At 32.2% G+C, this 23085-nt stretch overlaps 1 pseudogene across 1 annotated transcript in view; it reads left to right on the top strand.

Annotated features, from left to right (window-relative positions):
• Window positions 1-19823: 19823 nt before the first annotated feature.
• The window catches only part of LOC143223935 (alkyldihydroxyacetonephosphate synthase, peroxisomal-like), a 28760-nt pseudogene continuing 25498 nt past the window's right edge, over window positions 19824-23085 (top strand). Inside the window, exons 1-2 of the transcript XR_013013181.1 lie at window positions 19824-19831; window positions 22727-22817. The product of XR_013013181.1 is annotated as an alkyldihydroxyacetonephosphate synthase, peroxisomal-like (transcript). The remainder of the gene's footprint in view (window positions 19832-22726; window positions 22818-23085) is intronic.

The following is a 23085-nucleotide window of genomic DNA, read 5'->3' as shown; positions in this document are numbered from 1 at the left end:
GGTAAATTAACTGATTCAAGTCTTAACAGGGCAGACCTCAGATGAGTGAATAACACATCAGCTTGTTTATCAAGAAGTCTCAATTAAGTTTGTAGCCTCGCAACTATTAAGACTTCTACAGTCTTTCTTTGGATCTCCCTGAAGGAAGAAGTCTAACAGTCAAAACAAAGAATAAAAGTGTTAGTAATTCATGAAAACAACAATTAATTAACAGTTTTACTTAAATAATTCCTTAGGCTATTAACCAGTAACTAATTACTTTTTCTTTACATATTTTAAGGCATATTTCATGTCAAAATATCTCCCACTCATATTCTTTATCACACTTCTCACCTTTTAAAGACTGTTTAGCTGATTATTCTGTCACAGTTCGTTAGTTTTTGCAATTCCAGATGGCCCTACATGCCCAAAGAGTAGCCTAAGAGTTGGCGGTGAGTGGTGATGGCTGTAAGCCTTCCCCCTAGGTTTACACTGCAAAATTAGGGACGGCTAGCGCAGATAGCTCTCATGAAATTAAAAAAAACAACAACACAAACAAACAAGCAGTTCCAGATATTTATAAAACCCTCCTAGATACTTCAACCTTTCAGTACATATATACCAGCTTTGAGATAATTGAAGCATAATTCACCTTCTAAAAGTTAGATCTTTTGATTAAGAATATTAAAGTCAATTAGTATTTTGCAGTTTTACATATTTCACTACACGACATTATACGATTTGATTCTGAAGAGTCGTAATAGTATCTATTATTAACACAGATTTTAAAGTCAAGTTGTTTTAATTTTTTTATAAGATCATTCACTTAGGTTGGCCTAGCGCGTTAAGGCGTGCGCTTCGTAATCTGAGGGTCGCGGGTTCGCGCCCGAATCGCGACAAACATGCTCGCCCTCCCAGCCGTGGGGGCGTTATAATGTTACGGTCAATCCCACTTTTCGTTGGTAAAAGAGTAGCCCAAGAGTTGGCGGTGGGTGGTGATGACTAGCTGCCTTCCCTCTAGTCTTACACTGCTAAATTAGGGACGGCTAGCACAGATAGCCCTCGAGTAGCTTTGTGCGAGATTCCAAAACAAACAAACAAACAAACAAACATTCATTTAGGTAATAAATACAAAAAGTTTGTTTCTTTTGAATTTCGCGCAAAGCTACACGAGGGATATCTGCGCTAGCCGCCCCTACTTTTTGCAGTGTAAGACTGGAGGGAAGGCAGCTAGTCATCATCACCCACCGCCAACTCTTGGGCTACTCTTTTGCCAACGAATAGTGGGATTAACCATCACATTATAACTCCCCCACGGCTGAAAGAGCGAGCATGTTTGGTGCGATGGGGATTCGAACCCGCGACCCTCAGATTACGAGTCGAACGCCTTAATCAACCTGGCCAAATACAAAAAGATTTATCATACACCTTTGCCTTATTCCTACTTGACATTTAAAGAAAAAAATCTGTTGATTCTTTATAAGTTCTTATATACAATTTCATTTTTATACGTACTCCAAATCACTTCAAAAGTTTTTTTCTGTTATAACCATTTTTAATACTTTTATTCCACAATATTTCACGACATACCGTACAAAAGGTTTATCTAAATCCATAAAAGCACTATAAAATTTCCTTTAGCTTTAGTAAAACAACATAGGATAAAACTATGATAAATTGTTGAATGTTTCTTTATGTATTATTCTTGTTTTCATATAATTTCCCATTTATATCTGTCCAAATGTTTAATCTAAAATTTATAAATTTTATGACTGTTTTCTCCATCGCATTAAACAATTACACCCTCTATAATTCTCCGAATTACATACACCCCCTTTGTTTTCAATAGTAGATAGATAACTTTCTCCTATTCAGAAAGAAATTATAAATTCTACATTCTCAATAGTTAATTTAAACATTTTATTAGTTATTCCATCAATACCAGGTCCTTATCTGTTTTATAAAATTTCAATTGCTTTTGAACTCCTATAGTTATCGGAATGTTACAGATCTTATTCATCTGAAAAGAAGTTTTTGTACCGTTTATTATAATTACCTCGCTGTTTTCTTTAATACAAGATAGCTTATCTCTCAGGCCCGGCATGGGCAGGTGGTTAAGGCATTAGACTCGTAATCTGAGGGTCACGGGTTCGAATCCCCGTCACATCAAACATGCCCACCTTTTCAGCCATGGAGGCGTTATATTGTCACGGTCAATCCCACTATGCGTTGGTAAATGAATAACCCGAGAGTTAGGTGTGGGTGCTACTGACTAGCTGCCTTTCCTCTAATCTTACACTGTTAAATTATGGATGGGTAGTGCTGTAGCCCTCGTGTAGCTTTGCGGGAAATTAAAAAACCAAACTCATCCATCATAATTATCTTACAAATAACGCAATGTACTGTATTTATATTTATAAACATGAAATCTTCTCTTTCTGGAATGAAGCATTTCATTCATAAATTTCTATCATAAGTAGAATTTGTTTGACATATTTTGTGCGTGTGTTTATCAAAATATTATGGGAAAGCAACATAACGGATTAACAGGACCTAGTCAGCCACATTTTTATTTTGAACTGAGAAAACAGAGATCGCTAATTCTCGGTTTTACTTGTCTAACCAAATTTTAGTTTGCGATTACCACTTTTATAGCATACGTATGTAACAATGATACACGAACGAACTGGTTCATTTTAATATCTGTCAGCGCTTATTCTCATAAATGTTATAAACAGTGATTAATTTGGTTATGAATTTACTTCGGTTTCCTTAATATTTCTCGGAAGCTGATGTCTTTGTGCAGTTACGGATTTACTGAATTTTTTTCAGAGGTAAGGTTTAAGTTTAAACCCGCTGTCCTTCACAAATGGCATCTTAATTTAGAATGCGTAACCCATAATTTATGATGAAGGAAGTAATACTGAAGTCACCATGGGACACTGCTTTATAGTGTTTATTACCCTTTGGTATTTCTCCAATTACAAGGTATAGTAAAAGTGTGTATTAAAGACTCGTGATATTATTTTGAAGGTAGTAATATTTATAATAAAAGTATTAAATGACGATGTTCTTTCATTATTTTATAATGTTTATTGTTGTTTAGGTATTTGTTTGTTTTTGAATTTCGCGCACAGCTACACAAGGGCTATTTGCGCTAGCCGTCCCTAATTTAGCAATGTAAGACTAGAGAGAAGACAGCTAGTCATTACCACCTACCGCCAACTCTTGGGCTACTCTTTTATCAACGAATAGTGGGATTTACCGTAACATTATAACGCCCCCACGGCTGAAAGGGCGATCATATTTGTTGCGACCACGATTCGAAATCGCAACCCTCAAATTACGGGTCGAATGCCTTAACCCACCTAGCCATGCCGGGCCTGTTCTTTAGGTTAAAGACATTCTATGATAGTGAATTTCCTGTTAATGTTACCATTTTGAAGTACTAAAATAAACTTAAATATTAATAAAACGAAAAAGTACTGATGTACTTTTAAAAAATGTTTTAGCAAATATAGCGAGATACTCTGAAAAAAATTCTAGTATTTACATGAACTACATATTTCATACTAAAATTGTTCTTCAATCAACTAAAATAATTTGAAAACTTTTGGAGCGCTTTTATTCACCGAGTGTAGTTGCGATAATATTAGATACTTTCTGCAGAATAGCATGAAGTCGATTAAAAAATGTATTGTAGAGCAAAATTCTGTAATATCGAACTTCAAATGAGTTTGAAGAAAATAAAGGCATTGGACACAAGTAAGAAAATTAAAAAAAAAATATATTTATTTAAACCAATAAAAATCAATGTTAATAGCTAGGCACCTTTACTAAAGAGCTTTCTAGTGTATCTCAAATCTCTCTATAATCGAAATCATTTGTGCAACTTTATTACATTCTAAACATAAAAAACATCGTACTAGGTATTTAAAACAACGTTGTAATTTTTCTCACACTGCAGGCGATACCGGGCCGGCATGGCCAAGCGTGTTAAGGCGTTCGACTCGTAATCCGAAGGTCGCGGGTTCGATTACCGATCGCACCAAACATGCTTGCCCCTTCAACCGTCGGGGCGTTATAATGTGAGTGTCAATCCCATTATTCGTTGGTAAAAGAGTAGCTCAACAGTTGGCGGTGGGTGTTGATGACTAGCTGCCTTATCTCTAGTCTTATACTGCTAAATTAGGGATGGCTAGCGCAGATATCTCTCGAGTAGCTTTGCGCGAACTTCAAAAGTTTCGAATTAATATAAAGACTGGACGTAGACCTTTTTCTTTTTTTCAGGTATTGAAAAAAAGCACTTCTTGTGATTAGGGATCATTTTATATGTAAAGTTAGATAACACAGCTCCATTTAACTTATAACAACTACAGTTCAAAATAAATGCTAGTGTAAATAAAGGCCTGACATTTTTCTTAATAAGTAAAGCAGATTGACAGTGTTTCTTAATAAATATTTTAAATATGTTCGATTGAGAGTTGCACAAAATTACTCTTTATAAAAATAAAATTTTAACTTCCAGGACAATTTATATAAAAAATAGATAATTCTATAGGTCAAGTTAATTAATTGTGCTTTAATAATTTCCTATACAATATTAACATTACGATCCGCAGCTGTTGAGTTTTTATCTGAGTAACATGAATAGTTCGAAAAGAGCTTAGGATATTTCGTAAACGCCATCGTCCAATAGACATATATATAAATCATTGCCTATGAAATATGTGGTATGAAAATGATTAGCTTGTAAAAACAATCGCTTTAAACGTACTCTTTAATAGAGGTAGGAAGAGTGGGCGAGAAAAAAAAAAGATTATGAGGTGCAGTTTTGTGAAAACTGATAAAAATGTTAAAAGAAGCCGTTGAGTATCCCACTAAAATCAGGGGTTCGATTCCCCTCGGTAGATACAGCAGATAGTACAATGTGGCTTTGTTGAAAAACACACACATGAACCGTTAATTATATTGTAATATACCAACCTATTCGGTTTATCTCAGACGCGAGCAGTGGTTGCCAAATTACCAACCAACCTCACATACCACTTACTGCATCATACATAAATAACTACTTTCCTCATCAGCAATCTTCTCTTCCTGTTTGTTAAGGAAAATAATTCGAAAATTTATTTATTAATTTATTTTCGCAATAATGAAAACATAAATTGGAAACATAATTAGAATAATTATTACTCTGTGGGGATTCTCGTTATACGTTGTTTTGCACTTGAAGAACATAACATAAAATTTCCCCGCATATACGACGTTCATACTTTTTGACTCGGTTCACATTAACTCTCTCAACAGATCTCAATCAATTTTACTGATCAAATAATCTCTTTGTACTAGTTTAAAGTCTTTATAGGTTTAATACTTCTAACATTCAATACAGTGTGTATATATTAATAAAATGTGGCAGTCTTTCACGTACCAAAAAAATCATAATTTTTCTGTTGTCAGTGACACTTAACTCTACTCTTTTAAATCACTAGTACTAATGCACTGAGTAATTTTTATTTAATGAAATAATGCACCAAATAACATAACATAATAGTATACCAGTGGGTAAGCAGACAATCTTGGACTCTATTAAAAAGACAACACCCAAGGAACCCAAAGCAAACTCTTCTGGTACTCAAGCATGAGTCTTCATCTTCTATAGAAATATCAGTGATGTTGATGACCTTACAGCTGTATCTCTACTCTCATCGCTGCCTAATCTTTTCCCAATACTTTCTTTTATGAAGCAAATTAAGCACAACGCATACGCTTCCCAAGATAAGATGAGAGCATAAAAATTAAAGGTAATTGTAAAATCTTTGTAAGATGATTCTTAATATTCTGTAATTTTATACATTAAACATGGTTTTATGTTCGAGTTATTGATTAAAGATTTCACAAATACATTTTATATTAAAAAAGGAAAATGTTTTAAAGTGTACAGAACTGCTTAAAATTGCTCATAAAAATGGTTTTCAATAAAATATTTGGTAAATATAAATGCTGTTTAAAAGCCCTTGAACACAAACTTGATTATAAATATGTGTATATTATTAATACCATGTTTCATCATTTCTTATTGGAAAAATTGCTGTGATTTGCTTCGCATAGGCAGTATTTACACTATTATAGTCCCTATCTTCACCATTTCACATCATTCTTCTGGGAAAATTCGCCGTTATGTATCGTTTCATTATAAGTTGCAACTTACCCGTCCGTAAGTTCAACATGTAACGAGGAACTCCTGTATTTTTCTAATAAATGTACTTATTAAAATAAATAGCGTTATTATATACACAAAAACTGGGCCCAATCGTGGTACAGGGGTATCTCTATGGACTCACATCACTGAAAACCGTGTGGACAAAGCAGAGATAGCCCAAAGTGTAGCTTTTTGCTAAATTCTAAATAAACAAACACAAAAAATTGAAAATTCTTTTGATCTTATTAGTAGTAAAAGTTTATTTTTCTATTTCTATGGACAGAGCTATAAGTTTGTCTATTAACGAATTTATCACTATTACCAAATCATTAAGTAGTATATATGTAAATAACGTAGTAAAATCATAGGTTTGAATTGTATCTGTTAATAGCGTTTTATTTGAATTATCTGACGTTTTTAAGACAGTTCATTATTTTTAATTATCTAGAAATCTTGTTCATGACTTGTATTTTGTTATATTTAAACAAATAACTGATCGAGTAATTTATTTAATAAAACTGCAGGTTGTTTCAATATAGTTTCTACTGAACGAGAAATAAAACGAAATTTAACGGGATATTTATGTAATTTAGGTATCACATATAAATTGTAGTTCTGAATATGAATTTGTTTTAGTATCAAGTATTTATAGCTTATAACATGTTGTTGATAATATCTTCTTTATACTTACATTGCAGTTTAGAAATATGTGTTATACCTTTTTCTTTAGTTATAAATTAGGCAAAATTTATTAGAGTGTTAGCATTATCGATAAGTGCAATAGTATATTTCTCTTTCATTCTCGGATTTCAGTTTTAAGTTGAAAAAAGTTAAATCTATTGGATAATTAGTTAAATTAGTAAAAGTTAATTCTAATTATAAATATATCTATTTTGAAAACTAATTTGGAGAACAATGTACAACAACTAAGTTTCAAAATATTGTTTGTTTGTTTTGGAATTTCGCGCAAAGCTACACGAGGGCTATCTGCACTAGCCGTCCTTAATTTAGCAATGTAAGACTAGAAGAATGACAGCTAGTCATCACCATCCACTGACAGCTCTTGGGCTACTATTTTATCAACGAATAGTGTGATTGACCAAACATTATAATGCCCTCACCGCTGAAAGGGCGAGCATGTTTGGTGTGACGGGGAATCGAACCCGCAACCCTCGGATTACGACTCGAACGCCTTAACCCACCTGGCTATGCTGGGCCTTCAAAATATAATCATCTATATTTTTCTTTATCAGACTTAGAATATTTGCTTTATTATATTTTGTAGCTATTCTGTATTTAGCTTTTTTTTCCTATGAGTTTGCTTAAAGAACTGTCTTTAATTATACACATATTTCCAGTAATAATATATCTATGAAAATAATCTTCTAAAGAATATGAGTAGCAGTCTAGTAGTTATTTAAAAAGTCTTCACAATTATGTATACATGTGTTCATATTGGATTTTACATTTAAAACTTAATATTTTAAAGGAAAAATATTTTGTATCAAACAATTTTAGAAATTTGTAAACTATTAACAATTTTATGTTTAAAATTAATTTTTATTTTTGGTAATTTTTACTGGTAATTATTTAATTATGCTATTTAAATTATTTACCTTAAGCCAAAATATGATAATTTCGGAAAGTGTTTAACGTTATTATTATGAAGATTCAATGTCATTATAGTTTTTGTTAGTGTTTAGTTTATCTATAGTCTTGAACGAATCTTAGTAAGCATGTAAGATTTATTATCTAAATCTGATAAGAAATAATTAAAAATAAATTATTTGATTTTTTAACCTTTTTCCTCTATATTTTGTAGCTTTCATGCAAATACTATCTAAACAAACGAAATTACCACTACAATTTCTATTACTTACACTTATAGCAGTAGTGCCATTATAATCTTGATTTCAACCAAGAGTGTAAAATGGAAGCTATACTTCTGATATCGGTTGAGCTAAGTATAGTAATATCTTAACTTCTTGGATTTATGTTTTCACATCGTATTAGGGGCTGAATTGTTAACTTCAAGGGCAGTTTTGCTGTCTTCTTCATTGATCTAATGTATTCTATTATTTCTTGAGATTTTTTCTTAATTTTTGATTTTTTTTTCATTTCATTGGTTTTGTTATGGCGTTGAAAACAAGAACAACCACATCTTTTCAAAATTTCAGTTTCTTTCTTAATCATGTGAGCCTGGCGAAAATAAGACCCAAATTATATTGGAGGTATTCAGTCTATCCAGTTAACCTCAATTTCGCTGATGGGGCGTTATGCAGTGTCCCATCTTACGATTTGTGCGCCGGTGTTGAATGTTTAAACTTTGGCTGCGATTTATTCCTCTATCTCATGAATTTATATTTAATTATACTTCATCTAAGGTTTGGATTTGCTGCGTAAGATCCGAGCTATCCTTCTTTCTCATGTATTATCTTTTCTAATTTTTAGCCTTTCTAGATTATATATTTACATGCCTGGCATGCGAAGACTAGTTGCCTTTCCTCTACACTACAAAGTTAGGGAAGGTTAGCGCAGATAGCCCTCGTGTAGCTTTGCGCGAAATTCAGAAACCAAAACCAAATATATTTACATTTGAAATTAAAATTATATGCAATTAAATGATGAATTTAATTAAATTCAACTTGCAAACAAATTTTCCTTCGTTTGGGTAAAAAGTATCCTAATATTTTTGATTGGTTTTGTTTTCTTCTGTGAACTGCTATAAGGATGGGTTTATCTTTCTTTATGCGACGTCAACGAATGTGTTTAAATTACGTCATAATTTAATAATTTCTTACTTGAATGCTGGATCCTACTTACAAATGGGAACAAATCCGTCACTGACGACGTTATGTTGATAATCCTTTCAGTTTACACACCGGCTTTGTTCTATGCTTTATTCATAGAACTGACATGGCCAGGTGGTTAGGGTTTTCGACTTGCAATCTGAGGCTCGAGGGTTCAAATCCCCGTCATACCAACCACGCTCGCCCTTTAGGCCATGAGAGCGTTATAATGTTCAGTCAATCCCACTATTCATTGGTGAAAGAGTAGCCCAAGTGTTGACGGTGGGTGGTGATGACTAGCTTCCTTCCCTCTAGTCTTACATTGCAAAATAAGGAACGGCTAATGCAGATAGCCCTAGTGTAGCTTTGCGCAACATTCAAAACAAACGAAGCTTTATTCTGTGATGAAAAACGCGATATTAGAGTAGTATTTTATACACCAAAGAATTAATATTGTTTTACTCGATTTTCAAGGTAAATGTTAGCGGTTCAGAAGATCAGCCAGAAACGGTTTTGATGGCACTTTCAAGGAAATACACTAAACTACACGTGTCTCTATGAAAACTGCGATTGTTAGCTAGGTCTTTAGCAAGTTAAAACTACATGAAGATATCGAATGATATTTTTATTTATTAACTAATCCAAAAGTGGAATATTTACAAAAATAATACGAAGTTTGTTCTATCGACGAGAAGTAATTTAAATTATGTCAAGCTTTTGTAAAAGTTTCAAGCCGAAAATTGCTAATTTAACAAATTTGTTTCGAAGGGCCTATAAAACAAATATTTAAAGGAACTACCCCATTAGGCAAAACTTACAATTTGTAGTTGTTGTATCTGGTGATACCAGGTTAACGTGGTGAAACATTGTAACCATAGATATTAATTTGTATATCCGACAATAAAAAAAAATTAGTTAAAGAAATGACTACTGCTTATACAATAATAAAATACAAAGTCGAGTAAAGCCACAAAAGAATGTTAACAAAATTCTTATAATAAAACGTAATTGCACTTCCCTGCATATGGTATAATGAAAACTTTGTGTTTGTTTGTTGCTTTAGCAATTTTAACCAATCATTATGAGAAGATATTATTAACAAACGATTTTCTCAGTGATATACACGAGAAATAGTTTTTATATTATTCAGTGGAACACTAAATTAAATAAAACAAGTAAATATTAATCTGATGTAACAAATAAAATACGTATTATGGCTTTTAACTTCACTTTTTTCATGGATATACATTTATATATACAAAATAATGATTTATTATCTGCTTATTCATAGTTAGGCGATCAATGAAAATGAAGACACAGAAATTCCTTATGAAAAATGGGCGCAACTGGTCAATCTGATTTCTTTAATTTCTCGTTGTACTTTTGTATATCAATTATATAGGACAAAAAATGAAACAACGAAAACGGATAAGTGTAGAATTTAAAAAAATCTGTCTAAAAATTAATATAATTTCCTACCAAGGAAACCAGTAAGTGAGAATCATAAAATGCAATTTATTTCTGTTAAGAATTTGCTAGGTTTCTTTTTTGATAGATAAATGAAGTATTGTAAGATTTTTTGGATCTTGCTAGTATTGAGTTAAACAAAAAAAGTTATTAATTTCCTTTGACATAAGTTACTGATCCGATAAAATGCACTTGTACAGCTTGAAAGCCAAGATCGTTTGTTAGGAAAATATCCTGAGTTCGCAATAAAGTTAATGATTGACCTACGTCATCGCAACAAAAATTATAAAACATTTTCAACAAGGTAATTGGTCACTTTCAGATACCAAACCTAAATTAAACAAGTTCTGCAATCTTAAATATTGAGGTTAATTGCTCACTACTTGAATTCTGTTAACTTAGTTATAAATTTATTTCATTACATATGTAATTCTATTACTTTAATGAACTACTAATTAGTTTTAAAATGAGCAGCTGAATGCTACATAATTCCAACAACAATGATCTTATTTCCAAATGGCAAATTTATTGGTATATATAGTAATATATATAATCTAAACCAAAACGTCTGCATATATTAAAACAAATGAGATCCTTATGATCAACATGGAATACAAATACACTTAACTGTCAAACTCAGAAATGCATGTTATATTAAACACCTAAATATGTAATTTGTATAAAGATACAGATTATGTGGATATCATAAACGATTTATTAGAACAGCAAACATTTTTATCACAAATATGTATAAATACAGCTAATTCAGTATTTCACCTATCACAACAAAATCTTGCCAATATATAATGACAGAATATAACATTAAATTATTATAAATAGCTCTGTAGCCTTATGTTAGTTCATATTAAACACACAGTACTTGGTTGGTTCTCCTAATACTCTAATGACCTCCGCAAGATGACGTGGCATGTTGCTAATGGCGTTATTGATATAATCTACTGTGATTTAGTCCTAATTTGTCATTAAAAGGCACTGTAACTGAGTCACAGTACTTGATTTAGGATCATGTTTAGCTATTTTTTGCCTCAGTTCTGCCCAGTACTTCTCAATGGAATTAAAGTCTGAAGACTTTCTTGGCCATGGAAATCTTTTGTCCTCCTGGTCGAGATAATCCTATAGAATACGTGCAGTGTGGGCAGTAAACAACATTGTGATTCTGAAACACAAAATTATTTTTAAACTTTGTCTTTACATATGGAAAAAAATATTCTCCGTGTAATGCCTATAGGAGACCCCACTGACATTTTCCTGGAGAATATGAAGAGCAGTTTTTCTAATGCGATGAACAGCTGAACTAAACGTGTACTGCATCAGCTCTTGTTTTCCCCTATCTGCCAGTCAGGAAAACGACGATCATGAATCCTACCATAAGCATTAACAAGCCAAAAGATGACATGTTGCCAGTGTCCTAACTTTAAGTTGGCATGCTGTCTTGTCCAAGTAACATGGTGTATTCTGGTTAATATCGGTTTTAAAATAGCACTCATGTATTAACTTTATTTTGTCAGATTGCGATTTTCTTTAGCAAACAAACAAATTTACATTAAAAATATAGCGTATAACAATATATTACATTGTAAACTTATCTTTCAAATTTTAACAAAACACACTATGTGTCCAAGAAGCAAATAAAATTTAATCATATTAATAATATTTTTGTGTAAAGTTTAACAAGTAAATAATGTTTCAAGAAGGTTAAGGAATAATATTGAAACTAATAAAATGTTTAAAAGTGGACCTGACAAAATACTGAATCACGTAAATATATCTTATTTCTCTTGTTTTAGTGTTCAGGAAAAAAATTCACGTCAAATGAATTTTGAGATACAATTTCACCAGTACAAAAATATTTAAAATTTAAAGGTGAATTTTACAGAAAAAAGAAAACTTTGCAGTCAAAAGAACTACTCATACTGATTAATTTTGCAGGTTCACATTTTTTATAAATGAAACATAAAACTTGGCGCAGAATGAGCCCTTTCCGAGCGGCAATCCGAAAGTTTTAGTTTTTACGTTTGCCACTAGGAAAAGTACTGTGACGTAATAGTTGCCAAACAAACCGCCAACGCCAGCGCGTTGAATGTAAATAAACATAGCCAGTGCATACGGAGAAACAGAGGCGGAGTCTGTTTTGACTTTGTGTTCTGAACAGTGTTGAGCAGCGCCATATCAATTCGAACCTACTCTGAACGAACCTAGAACAGTTACTTTTAACACAAATCGGACAAGTTCTAGTCAGGATCAGCACCTTCATCATCACTCATATGAACATCATCAATATCATCAGCATCTGTCACTTGTGACACAGAGGACTTCTTGGCAGCAGGTGATGATTCTGCAAAAATCAGTGAAAGGATTACATGTACATGAACAATATACTGTTTACCAGCAATAGTTTATAATAAATAATCAAAATAATATTAACAAGACTAATCTGACTATTGAATATTGTTAAATTATGAATGAAAATTTCATGTTCATATTCAAACTAACTTACCAGTACCACAAGCAAAATCTATTGTTGGAAGATTTTCTGTCTGGGTAGCTGTAATCTTCAAGCCAGATGGGAATACTTGTACACCTCTGGAAACAGAATACCAGCCAGTCTGTGTCCCTCTTGGAATATTTGGTATAGGCTAAAAACAATAGGTTTTTATTTAGGTATTGAAATAATAACATTCTTTCACGGTTATATTCAAATTAATGTAAATAAAATTATACATCAATTATTGCAACTTATGAATGTTTAATCTAACAATCATGATCTACTCACAAGAGTCTGAACAAACACACTCTAAAATGAGTCAGCTCTAGAGTCTTGACAGTCATTATCAGGGGTGGGCTGAATCACAACTTTCTCTACAGAAGTAGGCACTGTGTCATCAGCAGCACTTTCCTCTAAAAGCTGAAGATATAAGATTATATATTAAAACAACATGCTTTATGAGGTTTATGAGATTTACATTTAATATGACAATGTCAAAGTACTGTGTTAAGATTAATTTTATTATGATGAGTTATGGAAATATGTTGTGGAGTTTATATTTGATCGTTTACAAGTCTACAATGTTTTTTTAAAATGCATAACATGTACTTGATTACTTCAACATGTTCAAGACACAGTCTTATTTTAATTTATCTTGAAATGTTAAATTTAAAAAAATGGAATTTTTCAAACTTTTCCATATTTAAAAATGATACAAAAAATCTACAAAATGATCTACCATCTTTTAAACTTGGAATATACTCTATTTGAAATAGATTTGTCCACTGTCTAGACTAGGAAACCAAGGTTTCACTGACTTTCAGGTTCCACAAATTCAAAACACGCTCATTAATGTGAAATGTGTATGTCTAGTTACATTCTTCAAAAAACTGGTACTTTTAAATTATTATATTATACTAGTTATTGTTTATCGCTTTATACTGCACACATACCTTTACGTTTGTTTTTTTCGTGATGGCAAGGGATGGCTTCAGAGGGGTGGAACCTGTACGTTGCAGGCTGAGATCAGTCCTCAGCTCTACACGAGAAAAGATATGGTGGGGACGATCCTGTCTACTGCCGATGGTTTTTACAGTCTCAACCTGCCTGGCTTGAAACCCACGGAATCCAAAACAGTGGGATCCGACACAAAACATGAGCGTTCAAAGTAATCTTGACAAAGCTTTGGATGGTGTGAAGGTGTCCAGTTCTTCCTATTGACCATCCGCACCCACTCTCGCCACCTTGCCGGTTCCCTCTCCTTGCACGGAAACGAAAAGAAGCTTTTGCCCGACGCCGAACCGTTTTTACAACCATAAGCAACACAGTAAACTATGTTATCATAAAACAAACATAAAGTAGCAATATCAAGACAAAAAATAATCTCATAAAGTATGTAATCCGAAAAAAGCACCGATAGATTTACATAAAACACCAGCACTGAAAGGAACAAAATGGTCGGCGCGCAACAAAGCGTGTTTGGCAACTATTACGTCATAGTTGTAAAACGTCACGAAATCACCCAAACGACCGAGAGGAACTTGAGTTCGAGGACCCGCATATTTTGTTTCATTTTTTACTCAAAAACTAAGGTGTTTAAAAATAAGGCAACCACACAGGAATTATATCTAACCAAAGTACAGTTTCTAAGGCAATTATTAAATTTGTTGAAAATTCACCTTTAAGCATTGACATCTAGTGTCAAAATTGTTACTTATAAGAAAAGCCACAGTTTTTTAAAAGTTTAATATAAATTACTGAAATGCCAAGTATTAATTTATTTAATTAGTTATGTTGTAATAATAGCATGAATAACTCTTGGGCTACTCTTTTACCAACGAAAGTAAGATTAGTTGTTATGTTATAACGCCCCTAGCTGAAATGGCAATTACGTTTGGTTAAACGGGGATTTGAAACCACGACCCTCAGATTACGAGACAAAAGCCTTAACTACATGGCCATGCCGGTCCTGTATTATAAAAATAATAACAGTAAGAGTCGAACCTTATCCTGTCTGGAATATGGAAAACAAGTTGTTTTTTTCAATTTCTTCAGTTTCATGTATAGTTGGAAAACATACGTTTATACGCTATAGAATTAAACAAATTGTATAAGTAATACATTAACTAGTGCAATATACGTAATATAAGATATTACTTAATTTTTAGATTATACAAGTCTTTTTGTTGTTGTCTTCTAAAATCCAAGTCTCAGCATATTTTTTATTTTACAGCACTTGCAACATAGGAATTTATTTCTAATAAAATAATTTACATTTCTTAGAATACCTTTCGCAAATTTTTAATGACACTCATTATTTAATCTATTCTCGCCTACGCATTCAAGTGTGATTTGCTGTTAAATGTTCAAATTGTCCGATGTAAAAGTTTAAGCATGAATGAGCGTTCATAGATTCTTGGCCCGGTATGGCCAGATGGTTAGGGCGTTGGACTCGCAATATGAGGGTCGTAGGTTCGAATTCCTGTTCCACCAAACATGCTCGCCCTTTCAGCCGTGAGGAAGTTTTAATATTATGGCAAATTCGTTGGTAGTGGTTGGTAATGACTAGTTGCCTTCCTTCTAGTCTTTCACTGCTAAATTAGATACGGCTAGCGCAGATAGCCTTTATGTAGCTTTGCGTGAAAATTCAATATAAACCAGTCGACGCTTTGCATAGTATATTCCCCCATATTATATTTTTGCGATTGAGAATACTGGTAATTGTTTGTTTTTTACTTTTAGCATTTTGAATGATATTATCATAATCTAGTTTTGTGCTATCAGGCTGCTGAAATTATATAGCGTTTAATGTTTTGTCCTTGCATAATTTTGAATAATACCATTATCTATCATAAGTAAATTATATATTAACTAGATGTAACTTCGCAGGCTCTTCGAAAATGTTTGGTTTCAAGAGTAAATAAAACAAAAATTAAGAGTAACAAATATTTTCATTTCTTGCTTTTGAAGTTCACGTGCCATGTTATGTTGTAGCCTACAGAGTGCATAATTATTCTTGTGGTTCACAACAAGCTCAGTTTTACTGACATCTCGACAGTACAAATTCCAACCTTAGGCATTCCTCATGTGACGTTATTTTCGTTTCTACTGACTGAGTGACATACAATAAGCTACTGTATAGTGTTGCGAGTGGTTAAAACTGGTGACATTTCCAGACGGTCTTCCGCTCCCTTTCTGTGTACTTATAATTATATATGAATTTTTAATGACTTTTATTATAATGAATTAAAGTATGGCTATTGCTATCAAAATACACAATACACCATCCTTAACTTATATGAAATATTTGTTAATACACCGAGGGTGTATTAGAATAATGTTCAAATAATTTTTGCGTTTATTGCACGTTGTCCTGAATCTTATTTATTACTATTAATGTCTAATAATAATGGCTGTCTACTCGTAACCTGTAGATCAGAGGTACGAATCCCTGTCACTGAATATGCTCGTACTTTCAGCCGTGAGAGCGTTTTTATGTGAAAATTAATCTCCTTATTCGTTGTTAACGGTAGATGGTGTTAACTAGTTGCCTTTCGTCATGTCTATCATTGCTAAATCAGGGACGGTTAGCGCAGATAGCCCAGCCCTCGAGTAGCTTTGCGTGAAGTTTAAAATAAACGAAACGTTACTGTTTCTGCAGTTTTGTCTGTTAATAAATATATAAGTGCACAGTGACTTTCCAAACACCCTGTATGTGTGTTTGTATGTTAACATCCATTACATAAAGTTGGTTGGCTCGATTTTTTTATATAGTAACTGGAAATCAAGCGGCATTATATACAACTATTTTTCTTTATTTGCCCTATAAAAAGGATAGAAAAGCCCCTGAAATAGTGCGTATTTCTCCTTTGTTATGTACTTTTGGCTTCCATCACCTAGAATTTATTGGCTTGATTACCACAGTTTTATAAGGTAACTAGAACGTGTTTCACGGTATACAAAGGTTACGTTGTTTTAGGATTTTTGCCAGAAAAGAATGACAAAAAAACACACTTTAAAATAGGGCAAATTTTTACTTTTTTGTAGATTTTTGGCTTTAAATTTAAAACACAATCACTGAAATGAATCACTTATTATCTTTCGTAATCAGGTTATACAATTACCATCTGATGAATTTTAATAATAAACAAAAGGGGAACATTATCTAGTTTTGTCTTCTATGTAATTTTTATTCCCTTAACAGTATTTTCAACTATGCTTGTTTAAAGTAACACTTTTCAACGTCTACTAAAATACCGCCATCTCTTATTTTTGTTTTACTTTATACAGAATCGTGATAAAGATTCTTTAATAAACTTTGCAATTATTTTCTTTAACTTCTTTTGGAAGATATATTTCTATAGAAAAAGGCATGTGGGAAATTGCGATTTTTTTTGCTTCGTTTGTGAAGGCTAAATTTAATTTTATGTTAAATATGAGTCGTCAAAAGGTGTACCAGTTTATGAATTTACATGGACTCACACTCAACATTCAAAATAAGAATTGTTGAAAGTGAAAAAATTAGCATAAATGTCAATACGATTAATAGGTATTATTGTATTAATTGGCATAGGATGTTATTTTCGTAAAAGATACAAGGTTGTAAACAGTTGTTAAGGAGAAGATTGCCCATTTTGATATAAGATATAATGATATTAAGCATGATCTACAAATATAACAACGTATAAAAACGAGAAAATATATTGTTACAAATACGTATGTGTGAAAGTTTAGTTCAAAAGCGCCTCGTTATCTATGAAGGTCCTAGTGTATCTATCAATTTCTTTCATTATCATAAGTTACTTCTATAGTTACACCGTTGGGTTGGAATTAATAAAATAAACTGCTAGGATATCAACTAGTTAACCTGAAATGCATGTCAAGTTTGGTCTGACTTACTTGGGTTGGAAGTATGAACACTGTTTTAAACAGCTTCCTCGAGACACTGAGGTAGGAGAGGGTCTAAAACCTAATATACGATTACAGATTAGTGTTCAACGATACTGAAAACCTACTTTTATCCTCTCACCATATTTAGGCAATTTTCCGAGGGCGTCTATATCCTCCCCAGTTAGAGGGAAGCAACGTAAATTAGGATATACACATGCAACCCCTAGTCTGCGTTTAGTTCTGTTACCTACAGAACTCTGAGTGTGTGTTTTTCTTATAGCAAAGCCACATTGGGCGATCTCCTGAGTCCACCGAGGGGAATCGAACGCCTGATTTTAGCATTGTAAATTCGTAGACTTGCCGCTGTATTTCAACTTGAGAATAAATATGAATATTCTAAGAAAAAAATACATATATTTACGTAATATACTTTCTACTTAGATTTATTTTTGTCTGTTTTAAAACAAACCCACAAAGTGCTATCTCCTGTGTCCACCACAAGGAACCAAACCCGGATTTTAATGTTGTGAAACTTATTGTTGATTACTGAATCTACAGTATAAACATAATATATAAATATATATATACTTGCACTGAATAAGAACTGAGAGAAGTGAGTTACACTATATGAAAATTTACAATAAATGAAATACTCAATATCTGTGGCAGGATTAGAGTAAATCAATCTTTGAGCCCTTTTTCTAGCTGCGGCATGGCGGCTCATACAAAGGCTATGATTTGTTATCAAGTACAAATATTTGGCTCATAGGTCCGTCATCTCATTAGATAACTAGCAATAAGAAAAATATAGTATAACATACCTAAAGTAATTATTATTGTATTTTGATAAATAAAAAAACAAATCATTTTTTCATGTTTTTATATATAAAAGGCTTTAACAGATAAATTGAACTAAAGTCTTTATTTTCAGTAAGAAATTACTTTTGATAAATTAACTTATTTAAGTTTCTTTCTTATCTTTGACTTTACCCAGTCAAGAAAAATATTTAACCCGAGTTCTTTTGAAAATCTAATGAAGAAGAATATGTGAATTTCAAATTTTATTTCCTCAAATTTTATTGGTTAGTTCTGCCATAGTTGCGACGTCAAAATGATCGGACATTTCCTCCTTCAGGATACTGTTGTACTGACCTTATTCTGCTAGGTTGGTGGTGTTTTATAGATTGTTACCATACGGTAAAAGGTAAATAGATACAAATATTAACTTTTTTAATCAATGAATAAATGCTAAAGTGTTTTCGCATTTATATTACAAAGCGCTGACCTTATAAATTACGGAAAATATGATCATGGTACAAGGAAGATATTATAAGCAATAAGCAAACCGATGCATCAAAACAATTATATTCTTTCATTAAAATAAATTAGACAGTTCTACGTTTGTTATGAATGTTTTCGGAGTTATACATTGCGGAATTTGGAAACTATATTTAAAGTTTCCTCTTTTTGTAGGATGATCGTGTTTTTATTCATTCAGAAGTTAAATAATGTATTTTAATTTTAATGTAAGATATCTGTATATTATTCATATCTAACACTAGTTAAAGGGATAAACAAATTTGTCTTACAATTCCTGTAGCGAAGAATTTTTATATCAAATACAAATTTTATAAACTTCCTATTTTTTTTAGTTCGTTATGTGCAATGGTGGCGTTAAAATTAAGTTGGCGTTTTGTTTTAACTTGCGAAATCATATCTATCCATTATTACATTTACTTACAATTTAATTTATCCATTTAGTTTGTTCATTGTTAGAGATAAATCAAATTTATAATGAATAACTGTTAAATAAAATATGAAATTTTTGTAACAATATAAGTAAATATGAAAAAACCAACATACATTATGGTGAAATGCGCCAAATCTCAGATTTTAACATAAAAACTTAGGCTTCTATAGTCGCAGTGGACAGAGTCGGAGTATCTTATTTTGCAGCTTCACGAAACAAACAATAGTTCAGCTTGACATGACCAGGTAATTAAGGTTCTTCAATCGTGATCTGAGGGTCGCTGGTTCGAATCCAAGTCACACAAAACATGCTCGCCCTTTGGTTGTGGGTGCATTATATTGTGACGGTCATTCTCACTATTCGTTGGTAAAAGAGTAGCCCAAGAATTGACGGTGGGTGGTGATCACTAGCTGCCCTCCCTCTAATTTTACACTGCTAAATTAGGGACGGCTAGTGCAGATAGCCCTTGAGTAGCTTTGCGCGAAATTCAAAAACAAGCAAACAAACACAGATATGACTCATGTCACGACAAGCGACATCTATCTATACATATGTTTTATTATTTAGCAATGCAGAACCATGAAGACAGACTTATGGTTGGAAGTATACATCACAGTCTTTCCCAAGAAATGATGTTAAACACAGAAGTTAAATGACAGAGAAAATGAACGTACTCTCTCACCCAAAAATGGATTAAAAACCTGTTAACTATACCTTTCCACATATGCACTACACATCTGGCAATTATTTCTTACACATTTCTTCAACAGTTGAAAGAAATGGGTTATTGTTTTTACGTTTGTACTTGTTGATGTTTTATCTGAGCTGTTATACAATAAAATCATCTCTGATATCTATTTTGATAATATATATATACATAAATTTTTACACCTTTCCTATATTTGGACTTAGATAAAGTGTTTGGGTAACGATTTCCAGAATCAACCGTTTCGTTGTTTTCACTCGACAGTTTCTTCTTTGTTTTTGCTTGGGTAAGCACAATCTGAGATTCGTTCGTCAGTTTTTTATTTTGTTTATACGAGCAAAAGTTATAAATTGCTCGTCTGTTTCTTCTCTGTTTTGGTTTCTTTAGCACAGGTTAAGTTAAAGTTAACTAGTCAGTTTTTTTTGTGGTTTTGTTTACATGAGCACAAGTTAGGACTAAGCCGTGAGTTTCCTTTTCTTTTTTTTCTTTATTAAGACTAATTTGTTAAATTTTTTGTTTTTATTTACCTGAACAGAATTTAAAAACAGCTTGTCAACTTCCTTATTTATCTGAGCATAAGTTAAGAACAGTAAGTTTAACCTGGCTGCGTGATATTTCTTCTAGGCACCACATAAAGGAGTTAATTTTTTTAAAAAATATATATAACTTTTAGTTCTGATTAGTAATTGCAGAAGGCGCTAAATGTGTTTCTCATTTGGGTCTCATTCTTTACAATTTCGACTAAGCACACACTTCCTCGTGTTTGTATTATAATTTATCTCGGATGAGTATCGTATATATAATTACTTATTACGATTTCTACTAGCCAGAAAGTTTAATTTTAATATAGAAGTTAATTGAACCTATTGATACTATTATGTCAAAATGTTGGACAATTTGTTACAGGTGCTTACCAGAGTATGATAATTGTGTATATTAGTCAACACAGAGTGGAATAAGTCACGTGAAACTGGAATAAATATTAACTGTTCAAATGTTCCAGATATCATGCATGCACATTGCTTATCACCAAATAGTAGCATGTTTCTTTTACAAAAAAGAAATCAAAACTAAAGAACAAGCACCTGTAGTACATTAGACATTTCAGATCGAGTTTCACTGATATGTGAAATATTCGACAATAATTATGTTCTTTAATAGCTAATTCGACAATTTAAACCTCCAGTATAGTAAGACTATTCAGTGAATACTAGATTCAACTCTAAATTCTAAAAGGTATTCTATTCTTCTTTCTCGAAAGATATTAAATCGATCAACGTTTTCTTGATTTGTATTTAATTTGTATATCTTGCAAAGTTATACGAAAACTACTCATATCTGACCGCATACTGAACTATGACGTCCACTCTTATAACGCACCAATACTCTATAGTGAGGAGAGCGATTTTCTTATTTACGATAACGGGACACGAACGTTCAGCTGTATAGTCTATCAATGTAACCACTGAGCCAATCCTGGTTCTTTATTTTCACATCGAGTTTTCTTTTCATTATTAAAAACTGTCTTTCTCTGCAGACAGGAACTTGTGAAGTGAAATGGATGGGGATACAAAGATTTTCAGTTTGTACGCGACCTTTCACTGGAACCAGGTGATGAGGTTTGGTAATAATCTTATATTTCATTTGTTAAATTTCTAAGATATTTGATGAAACTTAGCCATATAAATGAAACTAAAATAACATGTCTTGTCGTAATCTTTATAGGGTTAATTTCGTTTTTAAATATCAAACTAAAGTTCTTACTGTTAATATAAACATTATAACTCTTTTTCTCTCATGAGTTTTTTAAACTTAAATTAACCTTACATAATCATTCTTTATTTATTATTTGCAAACCAGTATATACAACCGACTGGTGTTCATTTGTACAACTGACAAACGTACGGCCTGACATGGCTTTTATTTCTTCAGCTTCAAGGTACCAGAGGAAAGATATGAGTATGAATATTTTACAGTGCAGGTCTATTGAATGCGTTCGTTTTGCGTCTGCTTTACGTAGTAAAAATTGCAATTGCTGATCACCTTCAACAGACCTAAGCCTAACGGGTATAGAATTCTATTCAAAAGATAATAAACTCTCAATTCTAATTAGTTATTCGTCCAAACTCGATCAACTGTGGTAGTTTATCTGAGTTTCTCTACCATATTTTCATCGAAATTTATTCAGCGCAGTTTATTACAACAACTGCTGATGTCAAAACACTCACAGACAGACAAATAGCTCAGTTTATTTCTGAAATACTAAGTTATTAGAAACGATTCACATTCAGTCACAGAATTGTTAAGATTTTATGTTCAGGTTGAGGAGATTCAGTTTAAAAACAATATAGACTAGAAAAAAGAAAAAAACGAAATATTAACATTTGAAGATTCCTATAAAAATTATTTGTTCTTTATTTACTATGTTTTAAAGGTACCCACTGGGAAACAAAAAGTTACCATTATTCCAGCTGTGTGCGGAAACTGTTCTTGGAGCGTCCAAAGAATATTTCTGCAAATCCTGCGTAAGAATCCAACTGTAATCTGAAATGTATACTTAAGTAATATTTTTTAAATTAATAAAACTATGTACTTGAAAATCATTGTTTGCAAACATTTACAGGTTTTAATAGAAGAGTTTGATTTGGTTTAAATGTTTATATATGTATGTATATCAATATATATTGTAGAGTTACTTAGGTATTTTTGTTTAAATTCATGGCTAAGACATAAAGTAAAATATTAAACGAATTCTGCTTGAGACAGTATTAAAAAGGTAGAGTTTAAAGACAG

This window comes from Tachypleus tridentatus, chromosome 8 (assembly GCF_004210375.1).
Source record: "Tachypleus tridentatus isolate NWPU-2018 chromosome 8, ASM421037v1, whole genome shotgun sequence".
NCBI lineage: Eukaryota > Metazoa > Arthropoda > Merostomata > Xiphosura > Limulidae > Tachypleus > Tachypleus tridentatus.
This window is presented reverse-complemented; position numbering and strand designations above follow the sequence as displayed.